This window comes from Coturnix japonica, chromosome 21, assembly GCF_054131305.1.
Source record: "Coturnix japonica strain WE chromosome 21, WE-NBRP24, whole genome shotgun sequence".
In the NCBI taxonomy this organism is placed as follows: Eukaryota; Metazoa; Chordata; class Aves; order Galliformes; family Phasianidae; genus Coturnix; species Coturnix japonica.
In genome coordinates, this window is record NC_140683.1 from 6,412,810 (window position 1) to 6,432,843 (window position 20,034).

At 43.2% G+C, this 20,034-nt stretch overlaps 1 protein-coding gene across 6 annotated transcripts in view; it reads left to right on the plus strand.

Moving 5' to 3' along the window:
- MED27 (mediator complex subunit 27) overlaps positions 1–20,034 on the plus strand; it is an 84,087-nt gene that overhangs the window by 3,201 nt on the left and 60,852 nt on the right. Inside the window, exon 1 of one of the 6 annotated variants that reach the window (XM_085521345.1) lies at positions 5,431–5,451. The exons of the other annotated variants lie outside the window; for them this stretch is intronic. The gene's annotated coding sequence lies outside the window, so the exon portion shown is untranslated. Of the gene's footprint in view, positions 1–5,430; positions 5,452–20,034 lie in introns of those variants that run through there. 6 annotated transcript variants of the gene reach the window in all.

The window sequence follows — 20,034 nt, forward strand, 5'->3', positions numbered from 1 at the left end:
TGAATACCATAGTATGTCTGTACGGTAGCTAATATCATAGAACCATAGAATGGCCTGGGTTGAAAAGGACCACAATGATCTTCTAGTTTCAACCCCTTGCTGTGTGCAGGGTCACCAACCAGCAGCCCAGGCTGCCCAGAGCCACATCCAGCCTGGCCTTGAATGCCTGCAGGGATGGGGCATCCACAGCCTCATTGGGAGGTTGGTTCTACCTTTTAATTCATCTTTTATTTTAGTTCTGTAACAGAAGTAAAAAAGACTGCCTTTGTTGTATTTGACCTAATAGTTATTCTGAATTTTACCCTCTTTTCTAAGGTTTGTAGTAACCAGCAGACAGCAGTAGGTTGCCTTTGTTCCTGACAGCAGATGTGTTACCTGCCTTGGAAGTATTAACAGCTGGATGCTGCCATTAGCACTGAGGGCTGTCGTGGTGCTTGTATAGGTTGCTGCTTAATTTTTGCTAAAAACACTTCTGGAATAAGTGATATTTCATTACCTCTTTTGACCACCTTTTGTTGTTATTACTTGTGCCTGATGTTTTCTGTCACTTGGCAGGGAGAATTTAGATGCGGTGTTGTGTCAATACACATTTAATTTTTAATTTGTGACCCCTTTGTGGCTTGCTTGCTTGTATTTTTGATGAGCTGAGATAAGGGCATTTTCCTTTCTCTCTCTGATTGTTCATGCATTGCTGATGACATGAGTAGCAGCACAGCTGCCAAGGGAGGATAGATGGAGTAGAGTTTCAGGGCTATGGTGCAATTCCTAATAGACATCCATGAAACAAAGGGGAAATGATCACATGCACATTTTCTACCGTGTGTTTCAGTGCATCTTGTTTATTCTTAAAGCGTGGGAGTGTGGTAGTAAAGCAGCTTGTAATAACTAAGGTCAGTAAAAATAGCCAGGCTGTGTCATGAGAAGTGAATGATTGTTTGATATATTGGAATACTATGTGCTTTTTTTGGGGGGGAAGTGGCTTTGTTGCATTCTTTATTAATTATTTGTTTTATTGAAAGCTGCAAGAACAGTTAGAGAGCTGAAACAGTGAGCATTTAAATAAGTAAATCAGTATTTCCAAAGCTATCCTCTACCACAGTCTGCTTGGATAACAGCTGAGGTATTTTTTTGTGTCCACTTGTATCAGTATATTTGCTTTAGAAGATACAGTGTCGGCCAGTTGATGTAGTAACAGTAGCCTTCCAAATACCCTGATCCACACAAATCACTGCCGAACTGTTGCAATAGTTATTTCTCAAGATGAAAAGCTTGTTTTGATGTTGGGTCCAATGAATACCCTCTGTTGGTTGGATATGGGACGCATGGCCAAGCTTTTAGAGTTAAGTAGCCGTGTTGGGCAGTGAGAATAATGTTCACAGACTTTTTCCTCACAGAACTGTATTATCCTGGCAGCTCATTATTTATTAGCACCTGCTATCCTGATATTTACTTACTGTAGTTTATCCAATAGTTTTGCAGATGGTGAAGTCACTCATATAATAGAAGCAGCTGTTTAGGAACCCAACAGCTTGTGAAGTGTGTTAAGTACACATACAAACAGCTGTACAACTTTCCCTTTCCAGGTGTTTAACAGAGCTTAAAAACCAGTGCTGACATAAACATGGGAAGTTTAAAGTGATCTTAGTACAAGAGCTGAGTGGTTTTGTCTTTGCTTTTGTAGAAGTCATGCAGGTAAGTTCCTGTGGCTGCAGGGTGTGCAGAAGGATGTAATAGCCTTGGGACAATACTCAGGTCTTCATAGGTTTATTTTTCTCTACAGTTTTATTTGAGAAATGACATTTTCTTCATCACAATTGAAGTACTGTTACTCAGAAGGATCTTTATATGCACTCTAATATAATGCTGAAGATACAGTGTGAGATGAGACGGAATGGAGCTGTTGTTCTGTATGGGTAACACGATGAAGGTGGTCTGTGGTGTGAGTTATGGCTGAGGTGACAGTGGGAAGGGATTCTGGCTGTGTGTGTGCCCTGGTCCTGCTTACCTCTGCTGCCCTGTGTGCTGATGCTGACTTATATTCCCAGCTGCTTCCTTCTGCCATTCTGATAGAAGTCAAGGGAAATTATAAGGAAAACAAAGGGTTTCCTTGACAGGAGTGTAATTACTGATGATGGGATTAAAGCATTATAATGCCCATAGCCCAAATATAAAATAATTAATGAGCTTGTGCTGCTGTGGCCGTCTGATCCAGCTGCAGTAGTGTCAGCAGTTAGGGTGGATCCAGGAGTTTGAACTCATGTTTTCAGTAAGGGAAGAACTTTGTCTGCTGCTTTAACGAGGTTATTTATTGCCTGTAGTGTGTATTTGTTCGCCCTCTTTGCCCTTGGCAGAGCATTTGTATCCCCTCGCCCTGTGCATGCCTGAGGCGTTGTCTGTTAAGGTGTTCCACTGCAGTCAAAGGGAATGAACAGCACATGTACAGCGTGCTCTGTGCTCACCGAGCTGGGCAACTGTTCTGTAGGGCAGATTCCTCCTCTCTTAAGGGGTGCTGCCAAGTAGTTCATGCTCAGCATTTGAGCTGTGATCGCTAGTATAGATTTGTTGCTTATTCTTTATTTGAGGCGAATACTCAAAATGAATCAACTTCCCAACCCCCCAGAATTGCTCTTTCTATCAGCATTACAAAACACTGAGCTCGTTGGACAGCAGCAAACCAAGTCTTCCCTGAGCTGCTGAGTAATTGCAGTATCCTGATCCACTACTGAAGATCTTCTGCATCTTCTCTTTGTTTTTTATCCTTAGTGAGACATGGTTTCTTTTCAGATCCCCAAGACCTATTTGTAGCATAAATAAGGGAGATTATAGAGCAGTGGTCATCATGAATGGATCACGTTAAGTTTTGTCCTTGACTTTAACTTCATTGAAGTACATTGCTGGCAGCTCCACTGAGCTGCTATGTTGCATCTTTGTTTGCCCTTATATTCTAGCACTTCAGGAATTTGCAACAATACCCACAGGTGTATTTGAATAGAGGGTCTGGATGTTATCGTGACATGGTATGGAAACTTAAACAGAGATGCTCTAAATGCTGCATAAGAGCTGTTGGGATAATTGCTGCTAATGAGTTAAAATGATTTTTAGGAACATACAGTTTTTGTTCATTAAATCATCTTGATATGTTGCCTGATAGATTATTGGTATACGTTGTGTTTGTTGTAGGTCTCACAAAAATGAGAAAGAAATCAATAGAGCCTGTAGAGAAAGTCCAGACTTGCTGGGCTGCACTTGGTAGCTTAGTATCGATTAGACACAAATATTGAGCTTAATGACAATAAACGCCATTAAATGCTAACCATAATACTAAAGGAACACCGGTGAAGCAATATCTTTTCCTTTTTTTGTTCTTCCTGATTGTAAAAATGAAGTGCTTGTTCCAAGGAACATTAATTTTCATTTCTGGATACACTCAAACATTGTGAATTTAATGTAGTTTTACAGTAGCATGGGCAGTGTAACTGAGTTACTGCGTTGGCAGTTGGTTGGGAGTTGAGGCAGACAGCCAAAGTTTTGTCCTTTCAGGGCTTTATTGTATGAAAACGCAGCGTTGTGATGTTCTGACATGATGTTGTATGAAGGTTCAGCTTTTTTTCCTGCTGTTTCCAAATGCGCTGTAATAGCAGTGACAAATGTGTGGTGGTGACAGAAATGGTGTCACAGTGACTGGATCCTCTTCTCACCCGTTGCTTCCTGAGGTTACTTTTGAAGAGCACCCATGTGCTGGGTGGGAGCAGGAGGGTGTGTGCTGCAGCTTCAGCTCTCAGTGGATGGGAGCTGTGAAGCAATGACTCATGGGGGGAAAGCAAAACGCCCTGCTTTGCTTACAGAGGGGCTGAAATGGAAAGAATAAGGTTTGAGTTGAAACTGAGCAGCTGCTTATAGATTTTCCCAACAACTTTAGTGCTGCACATCTCAGTTTGCTTTGTAGGTACAAAATCAGTGCATCATAGAGGGACTGGAATGCAGAGACTCTTCTGGATTGCCTGTAGTGTAGATAAGTCATTGGTGTTTGTATTCCTGGCGCTGGAAAAATACACCGTGCACATCCTGGTTTCTTTTTAGAGAGCACAAAACGGGAGCTGGGCTGTTTGGGTTCTATTCTTGCCTACCTTATTAATTTTTATTGTAACCTTGAGCAGAATGAGAGATTTTATTTCTGTGCCTCATTTTTCTTATGTTTAGAATCGAATAAGAATATTTAACCTACTTCTTGGGAGTTTCTGGTCTAAATGTGTCTCGAGTGCATTGGGTTCTTTGGGCCGAAATGCAGTAATGCATTATAGATGCCAAGTATTACACAGTTAGTGACTAATGGTTGCCTGTCCCTCTGGATGGATGCCATTTATGGGCTTTTAATTTCATGCAGTTTTAAGCAAATGCCTTTTGTTATTGACAAGCACGTTAATGTTTTTTCATTCTTTGTTTTTAAATGACAAAGCAACAGGTGGTTACCTCTTTGTCTCCAGCTGCCACGGTTATTAATTATTAGTCAGCTGTCTGCATGATTAATATTGCATTTTATTATTGCTGGGTTGATTTTTAGCGACTGGGAAAAAAAATGAGAGAGGCAAATTCAGGCAGTTTGCAAAGTAACCATGGAAAAAACACTGGAAAAGGTTAGGAGCCTAAAAATTGCCTCTAGGTTTGATTGCACCCCAAAGTGCTTCCCAAAGCTGCATCTGGGGACAATGATGGTGGTTAACACTGTTGCACCCATCTCCTTGTTAGGAGGAGGTTACTTGAACTTCGTGGGCATTCCAGTGGATTGAGTGAGGTTAGTGTTGTTACCTCGGGAAGAGAAGAGTGGCAATCACTTATTTGTCACTTCAATAGAAAGGCACAATTAGCCTTTGATTCTGGCTTGTTTTGTTGTATAGTTTTGACAGCTTGTGCCTGTGATCTTCCCAGACTTATAATTGTAATAATTGATACTCGGGGGCCGTTGTGGGGGAAGATTTATATGTAAGGAATTTGCCTTCCTTACTCTGTACTGCTGCAGTACTTTGTTTCACATCTGAAACACCCTGAGAGTATGATGAGGTGTTTGGCTATTGTGCCTGGTGCTTGTTGTTATTCGATGTATTTTTCAAGGCTCTAATCAAAATAATGCTGTAAGCAGTACAGCTCTCACTTTTCCTAATTATGGGAAGTGATATATCAATACACACTATTATAAATCACAGCCCCCTTGTCAGCTGGTGGGAATTATTTAATGCTTTGCAACACCTTTATTTGCTAATGAGTATTTTTCTCCTGTTTCTTTGCTAAGTATTAATGTTCTTGCTGTTAGCCTATTTCAGGATGGAAATGATTGATGCTGCTTTATTTTAACCAAAACACTGCTGCCCACTCACATCTCTTGCTCCCATAACTTCTTTTTGCCTTTGCAGGAACTCTTCAGCCCGTTCCCGTTGGGTGACTGAGTTGTGACTGGTATGTCTAATGTGCAAAGCAGCGCTTGCTTTTCCCTTCTGAGCTTTGTAATGCTGTCATCAAACCAGACAGGTTAAAACTGCATTTCTAATATTAATAACAGACACATAAGCCATGCACAGGCACAGCAATATTGGTGAATGTCATGCTACAAAGATAAGGCTGGAATAAAAGACTTTATGTTTAGAAGTTGAGAAATTCAACCAAGTATCATTCATAATCAATGTTGTATAAGGATTAATTGAGGAAAATATGTTGGTCTGCAGAAGAAGAGGAGCATTGTAAGCAATGTTAGAGCCAGCAGTGTTCCGAATTTTGTTTGTGAGCCCTCCCATGGCTCTGACCAATTCACTGCTGCTGAAACCTGCTTGCCCTCCTCTGGGTGGCACAGATTTCAGTCCTTCTAGTCATCCCAACAAAGAGATTGCACAAAAAGTCCCAACAGACAGATTTTATCATGTGTGAAACGTGGCTTTTTATCCCTTCCTCTCCCCTTCCTCTTTCCCCCCTCTCCCTCCTTTTTACATATATCCTCAAATACTTGATTAGTTTAAGTTATCTCAGAAAACCATAACCTAGTACTACCTAAAATAGTAATTTGTGGTTCCTCTGAACTAGGGTGTAGGGTTTATATTGTGTGGGAGAGCAAGTAGTGGTTCTGGCATGCTCCATCATACCCCACATGTAGGAGCCATAATCATATTGGGGTCCTCATCTCCCTAAGGAAGCTGTCTCTCACTTTCTCTGAGTCAAATTAAAGATGTTTATGAAGTGCTCGGGGACCTTCATATGAAGGGCATTCAAGGGATATGAACACTAATATAAAATAACTGATAGAGCTGATAAACATCCCGTTTGTGTTCTTTATATGGAAAAGCTTTTTTTTTTTTTTAGAGCTTCTAAAGGAAATCAAGCAAAGCAGGAATTTTAATGATGTCACCCTGTTGCTCTCCACTATTGTTGTTGTCAGATCTTTTGGTGTGCCTGTTATTTATTTATTTTTATGTAGGACTGCCCTCACCTCTCTAATCTCTTTCGGATTTCTCTTTCAGAGTTACTAAAGTTGGTCCCCTCAGAAAGTTCACGGGGGGTGACTTAGTTCTTTGAATTCCACATAAGCAATGCTCAGCTCTACCCAGCTGTATCTTAAGGTACTGCAAATAACTGGGCTACAGAACGTGGAAGTCACCTAGAAGCGAATAAATATGAAGCTGGTCTGTGAAGGAGCTGTGCTTAATCAGTGCAGTTTGGATACCACCTCATGGGAATTTACACTTAGCAAAAACACGACAGCAATTTATTTTTTCAGGAGTTACTATTGGGATGCAAATATTGGAGGTGTGTAACCCAGGGAGTCCATGGTGATCCTTGAGAAACAGTTGTTTTGAATGTGAATTTCTTCATTCAAATCTGGTCAGATACCTGACCTGGCTGTAAGGGATGCTTTAATTCTGTGCATCAGGCTGCTGTGCTGCTTTGTGAAAGAGCTCTGCTGAGTGACTCCTGCAGAAAACCAAGAGCTGACTTCACTTGTGTTGTAAAGTGCTGCCTCTTGAGAAATGAGCTTGATTTATTTATTTATTCTTTTCCTGTTGTAATTATATTCTTCTGTCATCAGTTGGGTAGGAGCAGGAACGTGGAAGAACAGTACTCTAAGTGTGGTGGTTGGCATTGTAGCCTAGGAGCTACTGTCAGGTTTGTTCTGTGGTTATGGCAGTATCCCTTAACCTTGTACAATGTTGTATAGTGCCACTGCAGGGCACTTTGGGGCTGGGAGACAGAGACTAGAAGGTAAATGAGAATATGGATGTGACACTATGAGCTGCTGCTCCTAACTCCTTTTGGATCTGATTGGCATAAGCTGGTATTTAAAACAATTAGAGTTGTATAGCCCTGAAGATGGAGAGGGCTTATCAGTACATGTTATCAGCTTCTGTGTCAGTGTAAGATTAGCTTGAGCACGTAACAATTTATTGTATCTCTTTTTAAATGTCCTGGCTGTAAGGCTTCCATTTGCACAGGAAACAAAAGTGAATAAAATGTTTGAGCCACTGACATCTGTTCACAGTTACAGTACACCTAGAAAAGGATGTCCTCTGGATTAATAAAAGATTTACTGAAAGCTGATTGACTGTACCGGCTGCTCGTCTTTTACCTTCTTGATCTTTACACAGAAGGATCAAAAGGTTCTGTATGCTGAGCAGCGTTCCCTTGTTGTGCTGTGTTGCAAGGTTCTTGGCTGAGTGTGAAGTTCAGTCATGCTCCGGTGCTCAGCTGGATTTGCTGCAGCTCTAAGTTGTTGAGTTAGATGCCTAAAGCAAGGCAGGTGGGCAAGATGAAATGCCTTGTGGCTGTAGCTGCGTGCTTGCCTGGTGTCTTAGCTAAAAATGTGTTTCATAGTGTGCTTTTTTTCCCTAATACATGCAAATAATTGGCTTGCTCCCAGATAGCTGCTCTTCAGAAGGACGTATACTGACAAGCTGGTAGTAATAACTAAAAAACTTATTGGGTGGAATTAGTGTACATCATTGTACAAGAAGTAATGAGCGTGCTGAAGTGCTAAGAACATTTTCACTATTACTTTAGTTTTGGTTGGAAAGCCAAGTCCACCAGCTACATCTTACAGCATGTGGTAAAGTCATAGTGCTCTTTGATATTCAGATTTATGCTTCAGAATGAAGTTGTATTGAAAGCCCCCACCAGGCCTGATTAATTTGCCTGTTGTGTATGAATTCTCCAAGCTTGTGTAACTGGCAGTGACATAGTGTTATAGGTGCTCTATATGTTTTGTGGGCTATTAGACACAAATTAATTATATCTAGATGTGACATTTTACAGCATATTCTAAAATAGATGTGTTTACTTCTCATTATATGAAACTGCAATTCGTGTGGAAATCAATGTTGAAAATACTCACTGAAAGCCTCCCAGGATCAGCAGGCGTGCATGGAAAGGAACTGTGCCCATGTGCTGTTATTCACAACTGTTGGGTTCAAGTGACTTATGTTAATCTTCTCATATCAGCAGCAATTTATTCTATTTTCCTTATTGCAGCATCCTGTTAGTGCTGCTGAAAAATGCCATGATTGTGGACTAAAGCAGAGAGAGTCCTCCGGTGCCTTTTAAACTGTTTGAAGCTGCCCATGGTTTGAAAATATTCAGGAATCTGTGATATGAGCTGGTTGACATTTTTCCTATTCCAAACGCTCAAAGGAATAAATCTACATAAAGAGCAACTCAGTTTTCAAAGGAGTGTCTTTGCAACAGCGTTTGGAATCTGAGGGTGTGACTTGACTTCCCTCTTTTGGCTGACCACCGCCATAAAACAGCTGAATCGAGGACGTTCTTCTATGTAGGGAAATGTATTTTTGAGGTCTTGACAGCTTGTTTCCAGTTTTAGTCTAATTCAGTTGGAAACAGCTGTTCCTGATCTCTGCAAAACAGTTTTTTGATGGAAATCACGACATTCTCAGTTACAGCAGTGGTGCTGGGCTGGGCCTTAGTTGAGAAGTTGGCTTTTCTTTGTGTTAAAATATATCTACGTTCAGAGAAAATGCCATTTTTTACATCACATAACCTGCGTTCAGAGAGTAGTAGCTTCTCTCTCCTCCCAATGTTCTCTTATTGTGGTTGCATATACGTTTCTGTCCCTGCATGACTTTTAAGGAAAAAACATTGCTGTGTGTTTTATCATCCCTTAGGTTTTCATTCTAATGTTCCCTGCCCATATGCTTTCAGCTGGCTTCTATTTAGAGTTTTCTCTGCAGCTGTCTGTGCACTCAGCCTTAGCAAGTTTTGCCTTATGCTTCACTTTTATGCTGGAGTCTTTATTCCTTGCAACCCCCCCCCACGCACGCACACACAGGTTGGCTGCATTGCTGGGGGTGGTCATTCCCCACAGCTGAGTATAGAAACTTTGGAGATCTCTGAACTGATGGGTAAGCTCTGTTGTGAGATCCTAATGTGGAATATGCAGTGCAGTTAGGAACTTGCAGGAAAGAATTTGCTGTCTTCTGGGCAATATGAACACATGTATTATGATGGTGTGTGCCCTTCCTGATGAGAAGGGTGATGGGATCAAGAGCAGCAGTGCTGCTAATGGCATGGGAAGGACTGGAGTTGCTCTCTCCTTTCCTTTCTTTGTAGCTGGCAGGGTGGATTTCACGGCTCACTTCATTGTACATGGCTTTGTTTTCCCATCTGTCAAGTAATTGTGCTTCAGGATGAGTACTTGGAGTAATCAGACAGACTGTTGTGTGAGGAGCAGGTCGCTGCTGGTTGCTATCTCGCTTCTGAGCCTTCTGTGGACTAATACCTTCCTGAAGCCTCTCTTGGGCTATCTGTTAAGGCACATTTTTATCAGCTGAAATAAAACCTGACATCGAGCATGACATGTAAGCTTTGCTACTTAAAGAGCTGTTAAATATGTTTTCCATTCCAAGTTGAGCATTTTGCCTGGCAAATACTTTGGAACGTTTATCACTTTCCTCGTATCTTTTTTTCCCACAGTCTAAGGAACCTGACTCGGGGTTGTGTTAGGATTAACTGAGATTACTGGCATCTTCTCTCCATTCCTCTTGTGTACGTTGTATGAATGCATCCTAATAACTATTGATATTGCATTCATCCTGTGAGAAGCAAAGACCTTTCGTGTCTGCTGATGCTGCAGTTTCTGATGTTGTGTTTTTCTTGCAAGTAAAATCAATCGAGACAAATCTTAGTAACTTTTTACAGCAAAATAAAATGACTATGCCAGGCAACCACTGAAAATTCCCTTTTTTTAAGTAAAGGGATGCTCTTAGATCACATATACGGGGTTGTTCAGCAGAATTGATTGGTTGATCCACTGGATTTAAAGGTCAACTGTAATCACATTTCAGGAAGACTGAAGAAGATACAAAATTGCTGCTATGTTTTTCTGTCCTATACATGCTTCTAATGCTTTGCTTTCCCCCTGTATGCTTTAATTTCCTCAGCTAGGGCATCAATACATAAAGGGCAAAGGTCAGTGAGCCTGATTTGTCTTGTCAATGAGGGAGCTGGTTAGTTGCTGTCCTCCAAACTGATCCCTTCCTTCTGGAAGATGGGAAGCATGTGGAAGGACTGCTACACTCCATGTAATGAAACAAACCCCTTTCTTGAAGAAAACGCAATGTAGTTGTCAGAGTGGATGCATCCAGGAGATGATGTTGTCCCTTTCAAATACACTCAGGTAGAATAGAGGGTGGAGACGTTCAACTGTGGAATCAGAACATCCATTTATGACCCAGCCTGGTATTACGTAATTGCTTGTAGTAGCAAGGCAGGTTTGGAATACTGCTTGGTAAAGGTGCTGTTATACAGCTGGATTTCCATGTCAAACGCATGGAAGACATATGCATAGAGATGTGAATGCATGCTTTCTTAAGTTTTGCAGCATCATGAACAAGACTACTGCTTTGCCATAGCAGCCTGCACAAAGTAAAAGCAGGGACGTGGGACATCCAGGGGCTTGGATATAATGCAGAAAGAATCCTGATGTGGGAGATGAATTCATGGAGAAAAAGGTGATTTAGTTTGATAAACCAAATGTGTTTGTGATTCTTAGAAGTTTCCATCCCTTGTGATGATTCATTTTATGTTCCTGTACAGACAAACTTACTCTTCTGTGTGGGTCTTTCATAGAGCAATGCAGGTGAAATGGTGTTAAAATGGAATAGATGTGAATGGCAGGGAACTGGATCAGATACTGCCTTGCATACCTGATGATGATTTGCCAGTGGTTATGCTACAGTGAGGGTTTTGTTAGGCTGAAAGGTGACCCTTAGTAAAATACCTCTCAAAAGTATCAGTTGGGGGGGAAATTAACCATTTTATGTGTGTTATTTGTTGTAGAACTCCAAGGATCTACATTAGCTCACAAAGTACCATCCTTAGTGCATTTTCATGTGTTCTACCCTGTAACATGTAGTCATTCTTGTATGTATAGGAATCAAGGATCTGTAGCTTTTCAGTAGCATCTATGACCTGCTTTAAAAATAGGTACCGACATACAGCAGCAGCTGAAGGATGTGCTTGGCTGGACCTGAGGACTTCAAAGAGGTTGAAAACAGGCATACATCATCTGTTCATGAAGCTCCCAGATTTCAGGTTGTCATCACGTTATAAGAGAATGTTGCTTTGTGGAAGGAAGCTTACAAGGTTTAAAGTATAAAGCAAAAAGCAGCAAACGATCATTAAGAATACAATAGTACAGTGCTTATTTTAATTTATGGTTTTTTCTCATCTTCTCCTCAAATCACAGAGCTCTTATCCTGAGTTTGGTAGTCCTGCCAGCAGGATGCTGTTGTGAATGAAAACAATGTAATATAAGAGCTTGTCATGGTTTAATAATTTTGTAATTTTTGCTATCAGTATTCCACATCATAACATCATATTAAGCATGAATAATTTTACTGAATCTGCAACTTAAAGAAGAAGACTACATCTCCCAGGGAACAACACGATAGGTCACGGGACCTGGACTCTATATTAACTCTGTCGCAGAACAGACTGACGTTTTTTCGAGTTCTGGCGTTCAGGGGAGTGTGTGGGAGCCTTCAGCCGTTCGCCTAGATTTACAGTAGGCCTCTCGGTTACGGGACTCATTCTCTCTCCTATTTTGCTTGATTCGTTAGCTCAATTTTCAATTATATTGTATTATATTGTGTTATCCTGTATTTCGATATAGTATTTAGTAAATAAGTGTGCCTCCTTAGATCGTTGCCGCTGTTTTCTTTTCCTAATTAACTTTTTCCTTTCGGCCTAGGGCCCCTCCGGGGCCTACGGCCCCTGTCACGGACGCAGGTGGATTTTTAGTTCAAACCGTGACAGATTTTGGTGGAGAATGCGGGCAAATTGAGTTGCTGTTTTTCTGTGTTTTCTTCTGTTGCTCTTTTAGCTTTTAACAGAGTTACGAGTTTTTTTTTCCCTGTTAAGGAGCTATCTCGTGTTTGCGGTTCTGCACCTGCGAGCTTGACCTTGAAAGTCCAGGCGGACTGCCAATACTCCGGTATATTTTATAAACACTGCTGAGCTTTGTTTTCTTTTACTTTTTTCTCTCTATTGGAGGAAAAAAAAAAAAATGTTTTCTCTACTAAATTTGTTTTACCAGGGACTGTGTGCCATTGGTTCCTTTTTTGAGACGCTCCGAACATATTGGGCCATGTTTAAGCTAGCCACTTTTTCTTATGGAGCTATACAATTGTATAATGAATTGAAAGCATGGTTAGCAATGCTCACTTCGTATCTGTATACAGCTCCAGAGGGAGCAACTAATGCAACTAATTATACAGAAATGGTGATTTTTAAGCGTGCTCCTCTTTCTTTCTATGAATCCTTTATGCAGTTCTTGAATGATCAGTGGGCCACACTCTTAATCTCCCTGATCTTACTGTTGATTATTGTAATAATCTCACTCAGTATCTGGATTTATAACATCCGGAGGAAGTCTTCCCTAGAACCAGAGAATACTGAGTGGCAGGGAGTGTGGAGAGGCTTTGAAGAGATTCTCAAAGGACAGACATCTTCAGTGTTATGGAGCTTCACTCCTGAACACTTGAAGAATCCTGAGAGTTTGATTGCATATTTGAGGCAGGAATGTTGTGGCTCAGGCAGATCTCAGGAGGCACAAATGATTTTGGGCCTAGCTAATGCTTATCGGGCCTTAGTCAATACCATTCCTGAGAGGGAAGTTTTAGAAGCTGAGAGAGAGAGTCTCAGGGCCGAGAAGGAGAGTCTTAGAGCTGAGGCAGCAAAACTTTGGGATGAGAAGGTAGAGAGAGAAAAAGCTTTTGAAGCTGAGAGAAAAGATCTCCTGTACCAACGAGACTCAATCTGGTACGAGAAAGAGAGTCTTAGAGCTGACGCAGCAAAACTTTGGGATGAGAAGGTAGAGAGAGAAAAAGCTTTTGAAGCTGAGAGAAAAGATCTCCTGTACCAACGAGACTCAATCTGGTACGAGAAAGAGAGTCTTAGAGCTGACGCAGAAAAACTTTGGGATGAGAAAAGCTCCCTGCAATCCCAACTCAACACTCTCCAGTCTGAGCACAGCGCCCTCCGGTCCGAGCACGACACTCTCCAGACTGAGCGCGATGCCCTCCGGTCCGAGCACGACACTCTCCAGTCCGAGCACGGCGCCCTCCGGTCCGAGCACGACACTCTCCAGTCCGAGCACGGCGCCCTCCGGTCCGAGCACGACGCTCTCCAGTCCGAGCACGGCGCCCTCCGGTCCGAGCACGACACTCTCCAGACTGAGCGCGATGCCCTCCGGTCCGAGCACGACACTCTCCAGTCCGAGCACGGCGCCCTCCGGTCCGAGCACGACGCTCTCCGGTCCGAGCACGACACTCTCCAGACTGAGCGCGATGCCCTCCGGTCCGAGCATGACACTCTCCAGACTGAGTACAATGCCCTCCGGTCCGAGCACGACACTCTCCAGTCCGAGTACAGCGCCCTCCGGTCCGAGCATGACACTCTCCAGACTGAGCGCGATGCCCTCCGGTCCGAGCACGACACTCTCCAGTCCGAGCACAGCGCCCTCCGGTCCGAGTATGACACTCTCCAGTCCAAACACAAAGACCTCCAGTCCGGGTACGACAATCTCCGGGCAGCGTGCAGCGCCCTCCTGTGTAAGCACAACGCTCTCCAGTCTGAGCACGACGCCCTCCAGTCTAGTTATAACGTCCTCAGGGCAGAATGCGACACCCTCAAGTCTGAACCGTATGTACTCCAACTTAACCAACCACCGGGGGCACCAGATACAATGTTGGTTGCCCCTGTAAGAGGGCGAAAAACAAAACGAGTTTCAACTCAGATAGAGAAAATGCAGAAGGAGTTAGAAGAGCGGAGGGAGTTAGGAGAGCAGGACTCAGGAGAGCAGGGGGACTCAGGAGGGCAGGGGGACTCAGGAGGTCAGGGGGACTCAGGAGAGCAGGAGGAGTCAGAAGACCAGAGGAAGTCGGCGGAGCAGAGGTTGTTAGAGCAGTATAAGAAGATGTTAGAGGAGGAGAAGAAGTCAGAGGAGCAGAGAAAGTTAGGAGAGAGAAAGTTAGGAGAGAGGAAGAAGGAGGAAGGTCGCCTGGAGGAAATAACACAAGCGTCAGAGTCAGGGTCAGAGTCAGACGAGGAGCCAAAAGCTAAATTTTCTTTACGAGAATTTCTCGAGTCCAAACTTATAGATGGGGCAGCCTCATCAACACAGCTGCCAACATTAACACCTGGGACTCCTGATAGAGCAAAAGGTGAGCAAAGTATTACGACCATTATTGATCGATCTTTTAAACTGAGTGAAATTCGAGATCTGAGAAAGGATTTCACACGTCAGCCAAAAGAAAATATGGTCACTTGGTTACTTCGCTGCTGGGACAATGGTGCCAACAGTGTGTGGCTCGATGGCAGTGAAGCTCGCCAACTGGGTAGCATTTCCAGGGACTCACGTGTGGACAGAGGTATAGGCACATGCCAAAATCGGTCCTACACCCTCTGGAAGCGGATGTTGATAGCGGTAAGAGATAGATTCCCCTTTAAACGGGACTTGGAGCCTGAGAAAAAGAAATGGACTGATATGGAGAAAGGTATCCAATTTTTGAGAGAAAGGGCTCTGGTGGAAATGCTCTACAGCCCCCAGTTCAATCGTAACAATCCAAACCAATTACATGATCCTGAAGCAGTCCACGTTCCACGACAAATGTGGCGTGACTTTACAAAGGCAGCTCCAGAAAAGCATGCCAGTGCACTTGCATTGGTATATGGCAAAGGGGAAAGAAAGCCCCTTGTAAATGAGCTAATTAGCAGACTTCAGGAGCTTGAATTATTTATAAGCGCTACAGAAGTTAAGCTTTATACTTCAGCTATTGTCCAAATGGGAAAAAAAATAGTGGAAAGGTTAGACAAAGTGGAGGAAACACAAAGTGATATTATTGACAAATTGGCTAATGTGCCTGATGTAGATGAATCCACGGTGGTACCAGATGATGGAAACCAGGATTTCCACGATCGCCTACTGAGAGAGCTAAACAACATGAGTTCCTCTCGACCTGTATCATCGAAAATCTCAACCATAAAAAAGAGACGTCCTCGTATTCAAGCAAATGACAACGATAAGACACCTCGTATTCAAGCAAACGACAATGATAAGACCATACGTTTTGCTTTGTTGTATTTCTTGAGTAATCATGGGGAGGATATAAAGAAGTGGTATAACTCATCCACTTCTGCACTTCAGGCACGAGTGAAAGAATTACAATCCAAAACAACCACCAAGGTGAACTCTTCCAAACGGGGGAAAGTTCCAGTTGCTGCAAGCCGCCGAGGTAAACAATAGAGGGGCCCTGCCCCCAGCCAGGGGGGGGAAAGGGACAATAGAGTATACTGGACTGTGTGGATTAAGTGGCCTGGCACATCTCAACCACAGAAATATAAAGCCTTGGTGGACACTGGTGCACAATGCACCCTAATGCCCTCAAGTCACCAAGGGACACAACCAATTTATATCCATGGAGTGACTGGGGGTTCCCAAGAATTGACTATGTTGGAGGCCGAAATAAGCCTCACTGGTAAAAACTGGCGAATGCACCCTATTGTGACTGGTCCAGAGGCTCCATGTATACTGGGAATCGATTACCTTAGGATGGGATATTTCAAGGATCCCAAGGGGTATCGATGGGCCTTTGGGATAGCTGCTGTAAACACAAATGGTGTTAAGCAGCTGTCAACTTTACCTGGTCTGTCAGATGATCCTTCTGCTGTGGGGTTGCTCCAGGTAAAAGACCAAGAGGTACCAATTGCCACCAAAGTGGTTCACAGACGGCAGTACCGCACCAATAGGGACTCATTGCTCCCCATTCAAAAGCTAATTCGCCAATTAGAAAATCAGGGAGTGATTAGCAAAACGCACTCGCCTTTTAACAGCCCCATATGGCCAGTGCGTAAAACCAGTGGGGAATGGAGGCTGACGGTAGATTACCGTGGCCTGAATGAAGTCACACCTCCATTAAGTGCTGCTGTACCAGACATGTTAGAACTCCAGTATGAATTGGAGTCAAAAGAAGCTAGGTGGTATGCCACCATTGATATTGCTAATGCCTTCTTTTCCATCCCATTGGCTGCAAAATGTAGGCCACAGTTTGCTTTTACCTGGAGAGGTATTCAGTATACCTGGAACCGTTTACCCCAGGGGTGGAAGCACAGCCCAACAATTTGCCATGGATTGATCCAAGCTGTTTTGGAACAGGGTAATGCTCCTGAGCACTTGCAGTATATTGATGACATTGTGGTGTGGGGCCATACAGCAGCAGAGGTTTCCAAGAAAGGGAAACAGATAATCCAAATTCTTTTGCAAGCTGGTTTTGCCATTAAGCGCAGCAAGGTGAAGGGGCCTGCCCAGGAAATCCAGTTCTTAGGTATAAAATGGCAAGATGGACGTCGTCACATCCCAGCAGATGTGATTGACAAAATCACTGCTATGTCTCCGCCCACAAATAAAACAGAGACCCAATCTTTTCTGGGAGTAGTGGGCTTTTGGAGAATGCATGTCCCAAACTACAGCCACATAGTGAGCCCCCTCTATCAGGTAACACGGAAGAAGAATAATTTCTCATGGGGTCCTGAGCAGCAGCAGGCTTTTGAGCAGATAAAACAAGAAATAGCCCGTGCCGTGGCCTTGGGACCAGTACGGACGGGACAGGATGTGAAGAACATCCTCTACACTGCTGCTGGAGAGAAAGGTCCCACCTGGAGTTTGTGGCAAAGAGCCTCAGGAGAGACCCGAGGCCGACCCCTAGGATTTTGGAGTCGAGCATATAAAGGGTCTGAGGAGCGCTACACTCCGACTGAGAAGGAGATCTTAGCCGTGTATGAGGGGGTTCGGGCTGCTTCTGAAGTAGTTGGGACAGAGGTTCAGCTTCTTCTAGCACCTCGCTTGCCAGTAATAAACTGGATGTTTAAAGGACAGGTTCCCTCCACCCATCATGCTACTGATGCCACTTGGAGTAAGTGGATTTCATTAATTACTCAACGAGCTCGAATGGGAAAACTCAGCCGTCCTGGAATTCTAGAAGTGATCATGGACTGGCCTGAGAGTAAAAAAATTGAAACACCACCTACAGAAGAGGTATCACGTGCTAAAGAGGCACCACCATACAATGAGCTACCAGAAAACGAAAAGAAATTTGCCCTATTCACAGACGGATCATGTCGTATTGTAGGGAAGCATCGCAGATGGAAAGCTGCGGTATGGAGCCCCACACGACAAGTTGCAGAGGCCACTGAAGGTAAAGGAGAATCAAGTCAATTCGCAGAGGTAAAGGCTGTTCAGCTGGCTTTAGATGTGGCTGAACGGGAGAGGTGGCCAATGCTTCATCTTTATACTGATTCATGGATGGTGGCAAATGCCTTATGGGGGTGGTTGCAACAGTGGGAGGATGATAATTGGCAACGAAAGGGTAAACCTGTTTGGGCTGCTGAACTGTGGAAAGACATTGCTGCCCGAATAAGGAACATTGTTGTAAAGGTGCGCCATGTAGATGCTCATGTGCCTAAAAGTAAGGCTACTGAAGAACATAAAAATAACCATCAGGTTGATCGAGCTGCCAAAATTGAGGTGGCTCAAATAGACTTGGACTGGCAGAACAAGGGTGAATTATTCCTAGCTCGGTGGGCCCATGAGACTTCAGGTCATCAAGGAAGGGATGCAACATATAAGTGGGCCAGAGACCGAGGGGTGGACTTAACTATGGACGCTATTGCTCAAGTTATTCATGATTGTGAAACATGCGCCATAATTAAACAAGCCAAGAGGATGAAACCTATTTGGGGGGAAGGGCGATGGCAAAAGTATAAATATGGAGAGGCATGGCAGGTTGATTATATCACCTTGCCACGATCTCGCAATGGTAAGCATTATGTACTCACCATGGTGGAGGCAACCACTGGGTGGCTCGAAACATACGCAGTACCCCATGCTACCGCCCGAAACACCATATTAGGGTTGGAAAAGCAAATCCTGTGGCGGCATGGCACTCCAGAAAGAATTGAATCAGATAATGGGACCCATTTCAAAAATTCTCTTGTAACCACTTGGGCCAAAAATCATGGCATTGAGTGGATTTACCATATTCCCTATCATGCACCAGCTTCTGGTAAGATTGAACGATTCAATGGGTTGTTGAAAACTATGTTGAAAGCAATGGGTGGCGGAACGTATAAAAATTGGGAGAACCATTTAGCAGAAGCCACCTGGTTGGTCAACACTCGAGGATCTAGTAATCGTAATGGTCCTAACCAATCCAGCTCCCTACGTACCGTGGAGGGAGATAAGGTTCCTGTAGTACACATAAAGAGTGTGTTGGGAAAAACAGTTTGGGTCCTTCCAGCGTCTGGAAAGGGCAAACCTCTCCGGGGTACTGTCTTTGCCCAGGGACCTGGGTGCACATGGTGGGTGATGGACAAAAATGGGAATGTTCAATGTGTACCACAAGGGAATTTGATGTTGGGGGAGTGCAGCCAATGATTTTCCTGTAGATATATAGGTAGAGTCTCAGAAAATATTTCAATTAGGTACAGAATAGTTCAATTAGGTATAGGACTTAAGATAGAGTGGATTAATGTTAAGGAAACACTTTTTCTCTATATACCTTAATTAGGCATTCTGTAAGCAAGTTTTCCATCTGGACTCTATATCCTGCACTGGCCATGCATGTGTAGAGCACACATGGAAAGAAGTATAAGTCAAAAGGAAATCTGCTGTGGTGGCTGGGAAAGGATGAGTGCACCTTGATGTAGGGGACGCCCTACTAGCACTGCCTTTCCCCTCTACCGCTGACATGTTTTCCTTTTTCTGGCAGTTTTGCCATTTTCTCAAAATTAATAAATAGTAGGTTAGGTTATAGAGTTTTGTTCTCAACTTAGGGATTTGTATGGAATAAATATAAAGTGTTGAGAAAAATAAGGTTGCTGATTATTCACAATTATACATATGAGTGTGTATGTATGTATAAACATAATGTAATGATGTAGAATAAGGGGTGGAATGTCATGGTTTAATAATTTTGTAATTTTTGCTATCAGTATTCCACATCATAACATCATATTAAGCATGAATAATTTTACTGAATCTGCAACTTAAAGAAGAAGACTACATCTCCCAGGGAACAACACGATAGGTCACGGGACCTGGACTCTATATTAACTCTGTCGCAGAACAGACTGACGTTTTTTCGAGTTCTGGCGTTCAGGGGAGTGTGTGGGAGCCTTCAGCCGTTCGCCTAGATTTACAGTAGGCCTCTCGGTTACGGGACTCATTCTCTCTCCTATTTTGCTTGATTCGTTAGCTCAATTTTCAATTATATTGTATTATATTGTGTTATCCTGTATTTCGATATAGTATTTAGTAAATAAGTGTGCCTCCTTAGATCGTTGCCGCTGTTTTCTTTTCCTAATTAACTTTTTCCTTTCGGCCTAGGGCCCCTCCGGGGCCTACGGCCCCTGTCACGGACGCAGGTGGATTTTTAGTTCAAACCGTGACAGAGCTGTCATTTGCCAACATAAAATTAGAAAAAGGAAAGA